Source organism: Eumetopias jubatus, unplaced genomic scaffold (assembly GCF_037043125.1).
Source record: "Eumetopias jubatus isolate StellerSeaLion01/CBP00866 unplaced genomic scaffold, mEumJub1_p1.0 scaffold_5, whole genome shotgun sequence".
NCBI classification, from domain to species: domain Eukaryota; kingdom Metazoa; phylum Chordata; class Mammalia; order Carnivora; family Otariidae; genus Eumetopias; species Eumetopias jubatus.
Window position 1 is genome coordinate 82,176,722 of NW_028274811.1, and position 13,599 is coordinate 82,190,320.

Consider the following 13,599-nt stretch of genomic DNA (forward strand, 5'->3'; position numbering starts at 1 on the left):
TTACCCAATGAATGGTCTTGGCTCTCTTATCAAATCCACTGACCATAAACACTGATATTTATTTGTGAACTGCCAATTTTATTCTACTAGTCTTATGTTTGTTTATACCAATACCGCACCACTATGGTGACAGTAGCTTTGCAGTAAGCTTTGAAGTCAGAGAGTGTTAGTTATCTGTTTTTCATGTCAGTATTATTTTGGTTACCCAAGGTCCCTCACAGTTTCATAGGAAGGTAAGGATCAGCTTTTTCATTTCTGCGAAATACACCTTTGGAATTTTGAAAGAGACTGCACTGAATTTGTAGATAGTTTGGAGTATATTGCCATCTTAATAATATTAAGACATCTATTCAATAAATAAGGGATAGCTTTTCATTTATTTAGGTCTTTAACTGCTTACAACAATGATTTGTAGCTTTCAACAAACAAGCATTTTACGTCCTCAGTTAAATTTATTCCTAAGCATTATATTCTTTGGATGCCATTAGAAGTGGAATTTTAATCTTTATTTCCTTTTCATACTTTCATTGATAGTGTGTAGAAAAAATGAATCTGCAACTTTTCTGAATATGATTATCAGCTCAAGTAGTTTTTGTGTTGTTTGGGTGTGTATGGGAGGGGGAAGGGGAAGTTCAATAGGATTTTCTTATATAGAATCATGTGCACCCCCCCTTTATTTCTTTTACTTGACTATTTGCTCTTGTTAGGACTTCAAGTATAATATGGAATAGCAGTGATGAAAGTGGTTACCCTTTTCTTGCTCCTGATCTTAGGGAAAAGGTTTTCAGTCTTTTAAATTGAGTGTCATACTGTTTCTTGGTTTGCCTGTTTTTTTTTCCCTATGCTCTTTAACTGTTGGTTATCACAGGGGAGGTGAGTAGGGGGATGGGTTAAATAGGAGATAGAGATTAAGCAGTACATTTATTGTGAGGAGCACTGTTATATGAAAGGGTTGAATTATTATAGTGTACACTTAAAGCTAATATTATAGTCTGTTAACTAACTGGAATTTTTAATAAAAACTTAAAATATGTTAAAATACGAACACATAATAATCAAAACAACTATTAAAAAACAATTGAGTGTGATGTCAACCATGAGTTTCTGATGAGTTTTCTTACCATTTTAAGAAAGCTCCCTTTACTCCTAGTTTGGAGAATATTTTTTATAATGAAAGTGTTGAATTTGGTCAAATCATTTTTCTCCATCTGTTGAAATGATCATATGATTTTTTTTCCCTTTGTTCTATTAACATGATGTGTTACATTGATTGGGTTTCTTATGTTGAATTACCTTTATGTTTGTGGAATAAATCATACTTGTTCAAGATGTATCATTCTTTTAATGTGCTGTGGAATTTGATTTGCTATTATTTTGTTGAGGGCTGTGTGTCTATACTAATCAGAAATACTGATTGTTGTTTACTTTTCTTGTGACATCTTATGTATCAGAGTATTACTGGTCTCAGAATATGTTAGGAGTATTCCCTACTCTAATATTTTTTTGGAAGAGTTTGAGTAGGATTGGTCTAAATTCTTCTTTATCCTTTGGTAGAATTCCTGATTCAGTGAGCCATTTGGTCCAGGGCTTTTCTTTTTTGAAGATTTTTAATTACCTCATCTCTTTACTTGTCATAGACATGTTTAGATTTTATATTAGAGTCAGATTTGGTAATATGTGTGTTTTGAGGCATTTTTCTATTTCATCTAGATATTCTACTTTTTTGACATAGAATTTGTCATAGTATAATCTTATAATCCTTTTAGTTTTTGTAAGGCTGGTAATAATGCCTATGAATTCATTTTTTATTTTTGTTATTGTGTATTCTTTTTTTCTTCAGTCTAAATAAGGACTTATTCAATTTTCTTTACTTTTTCAAAAAAACCAATATTTGGTTTCATTAATTCTTTCTATAGTTTTTCTATTCTCTATTTATTTTCTCCCTACTCTATTCTTTATTATCTCCTTTCTTCTGCTTGCTTTGGGTTTAGGTTGCTATTATTTTACTATTTAAAATATATAAAATTAGGGGGCGCCTGGGTGGCTCAGTCATTAGGCGTCTGCCTTTGGCTCAGGTCATGATCCCAGGGTCCTGGGATCGATCCCTGCATTGGCAAGCTTACTTCTCCCTCTCCCACTCTCCCTGCTTGCATTCCCTCTCTTGCTGTGTCTCTTTGTCAAATAAATAAACAAATAAAGTCTTTAAATATATATATATAAAATTTGGTTATTGATTTGAGGTATTTCTTATTTTTTTATGTAGACATTTATAGCTACACACTTCTCTCTGAGCACTGCTTTTGTTGCATCTTATGTTTTTATTTTTATTCATCTCATTATCTTATAATTTCTCTAGTGATTTTTTTCTTGACCCATTATTTTTAAGACTATGTTAATAGTCTATGTTTAATTTTCACATATTTTCCAGTTTTCCCCTTGCTGTTGATTTTTACTTTTATTCTACTGTAATAAAACATAATTTGTATTATTTCAATTTTTAAAATGCATTGAGAATTATTTTATGACCCAACATATGGTCTGTCCTGGAAAATGTTGCATTGGCATCTGAGATAAATGTATGTTTTTCTGTTGCTGTGTGGAGTGTTCAGTTTGTCTGTTAGATATAGTTGTTTTATACTGTTGGTCAAATCCCCTATTTCCTTTTGATATTCTGTCACGATGTTCTCTTCATTATTGAAAGTGCAATAATGAAATCTACAACTATTATTGTAGAACAGTCTATTTCTCCCTTCAATTCTCTCAATGGTTATTTCAGTGTCCCTAATAAGGTTTTATTGGAACATAGCTGTATTCAGTTAATATAATATGCTGCTTCTGTACTGCAAAAATCCATTTGAATACTTGAATCAGGAATCATATGACCCTCCAAGTTTAAAATATTCATTATCTGGATCTTTATTGAACAGATTTGCTGGAAAAGAATGGCAGAACCCCCATAAAGATAAGAATCAACAAAGGATTTCTCACTCATTGTTTCTTTTGATTTATATATTCGGAGATGAACATGAAAAGGTCTAAATATTTAACATAAGAAAGTGTTCTTGGATGTATGGGAGATAACTGCAAGTAAAATATAAGGTCATGTTACCTGGTCATGTTATCAATGAGAGCAATATAATGAAAAAAAGGGGGGATGGGAAATGATCCTGTGATTGCATAAATGATTTAAAATAAAATTCTGAATTTGAGTAATTATGTTAACCAATTAAAGTAGTAGTAAACTTTCAAAGGATATAAAAATTTGTTAAATCCAAATATTGTTAGGACAATATGAATTAATACACTAAAACTACAAGAAAATGTCCTTAAAAAGATAGTGGTGGTTTTCCAAAATCTATCCAAGCATCATATGTAATAGTAAGACAAATAGAGTTCCTTTAAAGACATTAATAAGACTGAAATTCACATTTACTGATACTTCGATTAGGTATTTACAAGAATCATGGGTAGTAAAATAATATAGGATAAACAAAAGAGATATTTAAAGGTTGAAAGAAAAAATATCTAGTTTTCATTATTCAGTGATAAAATAACTAAATAAATCAAAAATCCAAAAAAAAATTCAAACAAATAATATGATTTCTACAAATTCAATAACATTACATATATTAGAAATATAAAGTAGCAAAGGTAATTTTTAAAATTCCATTTAAGATAGAAATACAAATTAAAAGGTACCTAGAATATATATATATACACACACACAAAAAAAATATTTATTGAATAAATTTAACCAAGGAGGTAAAATGCTTGTTTGTTGAAAGCTACAAATCATTGTCGGAGGCAGTTAAAGACCTAAATAAATGAAAAGCTATCCCTTATTTATTGAAAAGATGCCTTAATATTATTAAGATGGCAATATACTCCAAGCTATCTACAAATTCAGTGCAATTACTTTCAAAATTCCAAACGTGTATTTCGCAGAGATGAAAAAGCTGGATTAGATCCAGGGACCTAATCAATACATACATTAGTAAGATATCAGAACAAGAGTTCAGAATGATGATTATAAAGATATTAGCTGGGCTTGAAAAAAATCATAAAGATAATAGAGATTCCCTTTCTGGAGAAATAAAAGAACTAAAATCTAACCAAGTCGAAATCAAAAAGGTTATTAATGAGGTGCAATAAAAAATGGCGGCTCTAACTGCTAGAATAAATGAGGCAGAAGAGAGAATTAGTGATATAAAAGACCAAATGATGGAGAATAAAGAAGCTGAGAAAAAGAGAAACAACTACTGGATCATGAGGGCAGAATTCGAGAGATAAGTGATACCATGAAGCGAAACAAAATTAGAATAATTGGGATCCCAGAGGAAGAAGAAAGAAAGATAGGGGCAGAAGGTATATTGGAGCAAATTATAACAGAGAACTTCCCTAATTTGGGGAGGAAACAGGCATCAAAATCCAGGAGGCACAGAGAACCCCTCCAAATCAATAAAAATATGTCAACACCCTAATATCTAATAGTAAAACTCACAAGTCTCAGAGACAAAGAGAAAATCCTGAAAGCAGCTTGGGAGAAGAGGTCTGTCACCTACAACGGTAGAAACATTAGATTGGCAGCAGACCTATCCACAGAGACCTGGCAGGCCAGAAAAGACTGGCATGATATATTCAGAGCACTAAACGAGAAAAATATGCAGCCAAGAATACTATATCCAGCTAGGCTGTCATTGAAAATAGAAGGAGAGATAAAAAGCTTCCAGGACAAACAAAAACAAAAAGAATTTGCAAACACGAAACCAGGACTACAAGAAATACTGAAATGGGTCCTCTAAGCAAAGAGAGAACCTAAAAGTAATATAGACCAGAAAGGAACAGAGACAATATACAGTAACAGAAACCTTACAGGCAATACAATGGCACTAATTTAATATCTTTCAATAGTTACCCTGAATGTAAATGGGCTAAATGCCCCAACAAAAGACACAGGCTATCAGATTGGATAAAAAAGCTAAATTCATTGATATGCTGTCTGCAAGAGACTCATTGTAGACCCAAAGACAACTCCAGATTTAAAATGAGGGGGTGGAAAACCATTTATCATGCTAATGGACATCAAAAGAAAGCTGGGTGGCAACCCTTATATCAGATAAATTAAATTTTAAATCAAAGACTGTAATAAGAGATGAGGAACAACATTATATCATACTTAAAGGGTCTATCCAACAAGAAGAGCTAACAATTGTAAATACCTATGAACAAGTCAGGAAATGACAGATGTTGGGGAGGATGTGGGAGAAAGGGGAACCCTCTTACACTCTTGGTGGAAATGCAAGTTGGTGCAGCCACTCTGGAAAACAGTATGGAGGTTCCTCAAAAAGTTGAAACTAGAGCTACCCTATGACCGAGCAATTGCACTACTGGGTATTTACACCCAAGATACAAATGTAGTGATCTGAAGTGGCACCTGCACCCCAATGTTTATAGCAGTAATGTCCACAATAGACAAACAATGCAAAGAGCCTAGATGTCCATCAAGAGATGAATGGATAAAGAAGAAGTGGTATGTGTACACACACACACACATACACACACACAGGAATATTATACAGCCATCAAAAAATGAAATCTTGCCATTTGCATGACGTGGATGGAACTGGAGGTCATTATACTAAGCGAAATAAGTCAATCAGAGAAAGATAAGTATCAGATAATATCACTGATACAAAGAATTTGAAAAACAAGACAGAGGATCATAGTGGAATGGAGGGAAAAATGAAGTAAGATGAAGCCAGAGAGGGAGACAAACAGATTAAGAGACTCTTAATCTGAGGAAACAAACTGAGGGTTGCTGAAGTGGAGGGGGGGGTGGTAGGGATGGGGTGGCTGGGTGATAGACACTGGAGAGGGTATGTACAATGGTGAGCGCTGTGAATTGTGTAAAACTGATGATGAATCACAGACCTGTACCCCTGAAACAAATAACACATTACATGTTAATAAAAAAATTTAAAAAAAAAAAGAATGACTGCAAGAAATAGATATACTCTAGGGAGTGGACAAGCATGCAGAAATGAGACAGATGCCATTTAAATGCCACAGAGGAAGATTCCCTTTGGTCAATGAATAAACTGATAACCTAAATTCCTCTGAGAGATTCTTTTTCTAGGTGATAAAATTTTTTTAAAACTGCACTTCGATACATTAAGTATTCTTATAATAGAGAAAGTGATATGACTGAATGAAATTCAAGGATGGGTATATGACATGATTCCTCAATTATTATGAGAATATTTTGAAAATACCTCTCTCATACCCCTAAATAATAACAGCTCTTTACAGACCAGTTCCTAATTGCATTTCAGAATCCTAGAAAATTATAAAATTATAAATCTAAACTTACCTTATGTACTACTTCTCTTTTTAAAGAGTCAAACAGTAGACCAACTGAAGAAGACTAATCTTGGTAAGAGTTTTTGCTAGTAAAATTTGCAGACTCAGACATATATGCTTATTGGGTATGATTTCACGTCCTAAATTTTTATCTCTACATGTCCCATGACAAGCAAGCTTATGATTATTAAACCTAGGACCAAGTGTCCTCCATTCCTTCCTTTTTTTTTTTTTTTTCATCTGGAGTTGTCACTATATTGATGATTATACAGTTAGTCAAAGTTAACTAAACAAATTTTGGGGATTATCAGATGTATATAGTGTTACAAAGGCATGAGTGCATATCTGGCTGTTAGTTACAGGCAACATTAGTGTTTTTGTCTGCAGATTCACCTGCTACTAATTATCAGTGACTACTGCTTACCAGGGAGTATATACAGGGTGGGGGGGCTTTTTAATTATGCTCACTCAGGGAATAGGAGGACATAATGCTTGACATCATTTTCAGAGCAAAAGCTAGTATTGCACATTTCAATTATAAGCAATCACTATATGGATGAATTGAAATATTTAAAATTATAATGGAATAAGGCAAACTTGTAACAGCTGAATAAAATCTTTTTAAATATAATTTAAGAAGAAAATTACTCATAATTTGAGCTACAGATAAAAATAGGTATTTTGAGTGATAGAATGATCTTACCTAATTGTTTGAATATGATGACTTTACCTTTGATTATACCTCTTCTCTTTGTCAATGAGAAAAACAAGAATAATCCTCTAAACCATCAGTTTGTGATTTCTCTGACTTTTACTTTTAAATCAGATATTTTTCTCAGTAATACGTAAGCCAACCTTTGTCTTTCTTCTTACCTATCCTCATTTCAGCTTTTCTTAAAGTGCTAATTACTTGGAAGGAAATAAAAGAAAGAATCTTACCATTTCCTCAGGATAATGAGATTTCTAAGGCCTATTGATGTCTTTTTTAATGATTTGTAAGTTTAATTTTTAGCAGACTAAAATGTTATAATTCAACATAAAAATATAGTTAACAAATTGATTATTCTACATAATCATAATACTTGGTAATTTCCCCATACATAAATAATCCATATAAATTAAATTAATCCATGTTTTATTCAACTATTATAACATTCCTATAATGTTTTATAACTAGTTAAATAGGAATAGTTATATTTCATATGTTGCTTTCTGTCCTCAGGAAAAAAATAACAAAATCTAAGCATGCATGGTATACCATCCTCAATCTTCCCATGAAAATAATCTTGATTTTAGTTTTTTTATAAAAAGAAAATACTGTCACCTACACTGCAAAGGATAAGCAAATGGAAACCAGAGCCCATGTGTGGATACTTTTCATCAATTGCATCATCAAGGCAGAAGCCCTTCTTAAGCGGTCTATCACATTCTCTCTCTCTGAAACAAAAATGTACAAATTATCTCAAAAGAAGGAACATTTTATCTCATATGTAGTGTCAGTATTTAAATACAAGATAAAAGATTCTAAAGACTGTCTCTCTGCTATGGGAATTACTGTTTAAGGGAGAAAAATACATTCCTATTCCTCTCCCCTGCACATTATGAGCTCCCGTCTCATTCAGAGGGTATAATACTAAGTACCATACATGACAATGAGCAGAGAGAGACAGATACTCTGAAGTTCTTTTATAGTAACACCTTATACAGGAAAGAGGGATAATCTTCTGAACACTGTTGCTCAGAAAAGAACTTCATACTCCATCAGATTCTCTAGGTAAGTATTTGTAGCAGAAGAATATGTCTTTCTGGAGACAAGCTCAATAAAATCGTTGGATATTGCATATTTAACAACTAGAGGTACAAAATTGGCTTCAGAAGCAATTTATGAGTGCTCCTATATATATCCAGGTGGTTGAGGGGGTTGAAGAAGTGGCAACAGAATACTTGGATCAAAACACACAATTTTTATAGGGTCCCTATTGATCACTCACACACCAGCAAACTGTACCAGAAATGAAAAAGGTGATCCTTACATTCATATAGAAGCACAAGGGGCCCCAGATAGCCAGAACAATATTGAAAAAAAAAATGTTGGAGGACTCTAATGCCCAATTTCAAAACTTACTACTAAGCTGTAGTACTCAAAACAGGTGGTAGTAGTAGAAACATACACATACAGACCAATGGAATAGAATTGAGAATCCAGAAATAAACCCAAACATATATGATGAATTGATTTAAATTTCATATAATTTTCACATGTGACAAAAGTATTATCGTAACTTCTTTTACGCTATCTCCAATGCAAATGTCTTTCTTAACCTACAGGCTGTTCAGAATACATGAATGGCTAGAGTTTGCCCATTCTCTAACATGATAAACTTCAAACAATTATTCAGATGTTTTTATGTATTTCAAATAGTTAATGCATCCTAATGATGAAAGGCTATCTCCAGAAATTACTATTCTTCCTAAAATTACTTAACTCCAATTGTATTTCATTGCCTGTACTTTCTTTACTACTCTATTATTTCACCTTCTTTCTCACTTTATATTTCAAGTTACAATTCTATAGATTTTTATATTCTTCTAATCTGTTTAATGTTTTCAGGGAATTTCTTATTCCAGAATTTCCTATACCATTCTTACAACAATGTAGAGACATTAAAAAAATAGGAATTATAAAATGATTGAGATGATCCACTAATAACTTCATTTTAAAAACGTTGCATTATAATTAGATTCTTTTATATTCTAATCACTAAGGAAAAAGAAAGTCATTAAGCATCAAGACAACTGCAAAAGTCCATATTCCAAAACAACCATTCCAGAAGAACAGATACTTTTTATTCTGATCACATATGTTAACATCTGCACTTAGAGACTTGACATAAATCAAGTGATCAAAATGTTTACTGTCATGATCAATTTAATGCTGAGTTTGTTTTTGTGATTATATCTTCCAAATTCCGGGATAGGTGAGGAGAGACATGTTAAGAATGAAATTTACTATAGACTTCTAAAGAAGACACTGCTTCTTAATTTAAAACTACCTGAAAACTACCCAGCTGTCTCTTAAAGATTCCAGTGCAAAGAGAATTAAAGTCTGTTAATGAAAAGTATACATTTTTCAGAAAATCAAGGTATGATTGGGTTTTGTTTGTTACAGAATAAAATAAGGATTTTTATACAAAACAGCTACTCCTCAAAAGAAGAAAGCATATCTAAGAGGCCTAGTAATTAATACAATCTTAGTGTCTAAGAAAAAATATCTACATTACAGTAAGGTAAACAGAGTCAAAAACTCCACAAAGGTTTTTGTGCTGGTTGTTGTCTTTTGCTTTTGTCCCCCAAGACATTATTTTTTTCTTTTTTTTACAGAAAATGAATGGTCACAAATTCATTGATCAATTAAACATACTTATTTCCTCCATTTCAACAGAAACTTCACAGTGCCCCCAGAGGGACTATTTTTACAGCTGTGCTACCTCCTTTAATGAATAAATTATGAAGTCTCCAAAGAAAGTCATATAATGTAACAGTAAAACAAAATATTTAAATTTTGAACATTACTATTCCCAATACTATATTTTCTAAAAGATAGGGCCTTCATACATTAACATCAATGCAAAACATTATTAATTACAGAATTGTGGTTAAATCACTGATACGGCAAACCACAAATATTTGTCATCCTGAGACACTTGATAACATGTGCACCAAGAAGGTGCATAATGAATAAAATGTTCTCTAGTGATTACAGGAAAAGACGTTTTCTTCATATGTAAGTAGAAAACAATGACTACACAGGTGGATAATAGAAAGCTGGACAGATTCTCCAAATAATTCTGATGTTTGAATCAACTTTGCCTATTTAATAACTTCAAGTAGCACCTCAAAAACATATAAAATCCAAAAAAAGACATAAAAAGTCCATAGCTAATGAATGACCAGAATGAATGTACACATCTAGCTGTGTAGAATCTCCAGCTGGAGATTCAGATGTCAGGTACCAATTGCCAGATGCATTATATTTGACATCATGCTATTTTTTATTTTTACCTTTTGAAATTGTATATGTGAATATTTCAGATGGAAGGCAGTAAAAAAATGCCAGAAATTTTCACAGTAGAAAATAAATGTAAGTTAAGCATAACTAAAAATGAGGGAGGATTTTACCACTTCAAGCTATTAATTTTAAGAACCACAGTGGTAATCAAATATAAATTATGAGATTATTTGAAATATGTATATATATTGGAAAAAGAAATATACATGACATTGTTATATGTGAGAGTGACAAAGAGGAAATGCAAGTGTACAGAGTATTCAAACAATCTGTATACTAATGTGGTTTACCTGAAAAGGAGAGAATAATCAGGAAAAGGACAGGCCTTATGAAATACATAAATCAGCCGACTTAGTGTTTCTTGAAACAGGATATTACACGATAGAATTGGGGAATATAAGAATATAATTTTTTAAAACTACCCAATTGAGCATGAAAGAAGAAATACACAAGTCAATAAAGCAAACAACAGCATAAATTTCCTGAATATGTCATCAGTTACAGAACAAGAATGCATTCCTTTTAAGAAATAATGAAGAAAACACATCGATAAAATAGATGAATAGTGATAGGAAACATAACAAATTGGAGGGAGAACACATAAAGAAGACTATCCTTCATGTAAGCATGAGATAAATTATTAAAATTCCAGGTTACAATTGAGATAAGTTAGTGCAACATATTTTTATTAAAAAAAACATTGTTTAGGAACTAGTTTATTAAAAGAAAAGCCACAATGTTAAATCAATAGTAGAAAATGTATAATCAATTAAGTGAGAATTGGTTCCAAAGACAGTATAAGATAGATAAAAGATGAAACTAAGACAGCAATCCCTGGACTTCCCTGAGTTATGAGAGAGAATTCATTGATTATTAAAAAAATAGGGAAGGGCACCTGGGTGGCTCAGATGGTCAAGCGTCTGCCTTCGGCTCAGGTCATGATCCCGGGGTCCTGGGATCGAGTCCTGCATCGGGCTCCCTGCTCCTTGGGAGCCTGCTTCTGCCTCTGCTTCTCTCTCTCTCTCCCTCCTTCCCTCTCTCCCTCTGTCTCTCATGAATAAAAAAAAAAAAAAAATAGGGAAGTCTTGCGATGAAACTAAAAAGTGAAAGGCAATTGACAAGGATGTAGGAAGTCAAAGATGCTCTCCCCGTATCTGTCCAAGAATGGCTCAGTGGAAGGCTTCCTGACAGATCTGGGAGGATGGGAAAATTAGTGCCTTGCTCACGTTAGTAATTTTCTTGTGCATATATGCAGGGGAGATTGCACATTGACAAAATGTAGACTGCACCTCCTCAGCTTTTCTAGGATATAAAAAATAAATAAATAAATAAAACCCAAAAACATCAGTACTGGGCAGGTAGGAATCAGGTGCCAGAGTTTGAACATCTGTATAAGTCACCTCAAATTCCACCTGGTCACATCCTTCTTATGTCATGATCCCAGAATAATGGTTTTCTGCCCAAATGCTTATTTATTATAGTGACTCCGTATCACAGTAACCAGAACGATGCTATTCTGTCAACTTTGAAAAATTCACAAGCTCGTAATATTGACAGGTATCCAATTAAGGAAAATATCTGATAATGAAAAAGAGCAATGGCAGGTGTAGACATGGAATAGAAAAAGATCTAGATGACAAGATGTATTTTTCCAAGAAATGTAACTCCATTTCCCTTTCTCCTAGTTTTTCCAACACTGGAAAAAAGGAAAGAGAAAGAAAATAGTGTCCCTATATTATCCCATTTTTCCCCATAACAAGTGAATTAGATCACTGCTATGACCTTCATTTAATAAATACAGAAACTAGGACTAATAACAGCTAAAGTGATCAAGCCAGTATTTGCTCATAAATGGTAGAAGTAGAGTTGAAACCCAGGAGGTTCTGCCAGTAATCCAATCAACTAAGATATTATGAAGCACATGGAGACACAGACAAGGCTTGTGGTTAAAAGCAATGACTTTGAAGCTGGACTGCATGGTTTGTAACCCAGATCAGTCAGTTCCAGCTGTGTAACTTGGCAAATTTCTAAACCTCCATTTGTTTCTTATTTTCTCATCTGTAAAATGGGAATAATTCTTTCATAAGGATTTTAATGAAGATTACATGAGTTATTGTTTATGAAAATTAAGAATGCCCGGCATATAGCAAGTTCTGTATGTTTGTTAAGTAATTTGTCATCATGTTAGCTAAAGGAGTGATATTTGCAGATGTTGAAAAGCAAAACTGAAAATGTTTGCTCTATATACTACATTAGCTGTACTGTATGTACTAAATTCTATTTTTTTCTTTTTTTGACCAGCTGCCATATCGTTCCACATTCATATACATAGGAGGTTTTTTGTAATTTGACATGAGTCTCAGGCACAATTTAAAGTAGGCACCATTTCTGGAAACCTTGGACAGTATAGATAAGCAATAGCCAAGAAATGTTTTATAGTATGATCACATTGTTCATCCTCTTTTGGCTATTCCCATTTTTGTAAGTTCTACAGTTGATGGATTATGCATGGGTAATGGAACACAATGCTAACAAAAGGGATATCCATCGTCTCGGTGTCTTTGATGTTGAAATATTCCCTGAGAGTGCTAAGAAAAGTTTGTGAATCCTGTTTAAATATCAGTGTAACGTCTCACTCATCAGATGTCTTGATGTCCCTTCCTATTCCATATTTGTCAGGGACTTCTTTATCATTCAGTATTACTCCATCATTCTACTTTCTTCTTTACATAAAAGAGCTTCCCATATGATATTACAATCATTGGATTATTGTATGTACTTGAGATGATATAAGACTAGACAAAAGCCAATGAATGTAGAGTTAAATTATATAAATAATATTGTCAAGTTGCATTCCTGGTTTTATGATCCTCCCCAATGATAAATAAATCTCTTATATTTCCAAAACTAGGTAATTCCCTACTGTCTTCTAGTTATAGTTCATTTATCCTTCCTCCACAATCTTTCAAACACCTTTAAGGGGGAAAAAATGAGTGACTTCAGGTAAAGTTTCACCATGATCATTATTGAACATATGATCGCTATCATCAAGGCCATATCTATTTCAGAGGAGTAGTTACCTTATAATATTGAGTCTGCAAAACATCCTAGTTCATTAGTTCTGGCCAAAAGAAAGACTTGGTTCATTAGTCTGAGGAATTAACTCATCC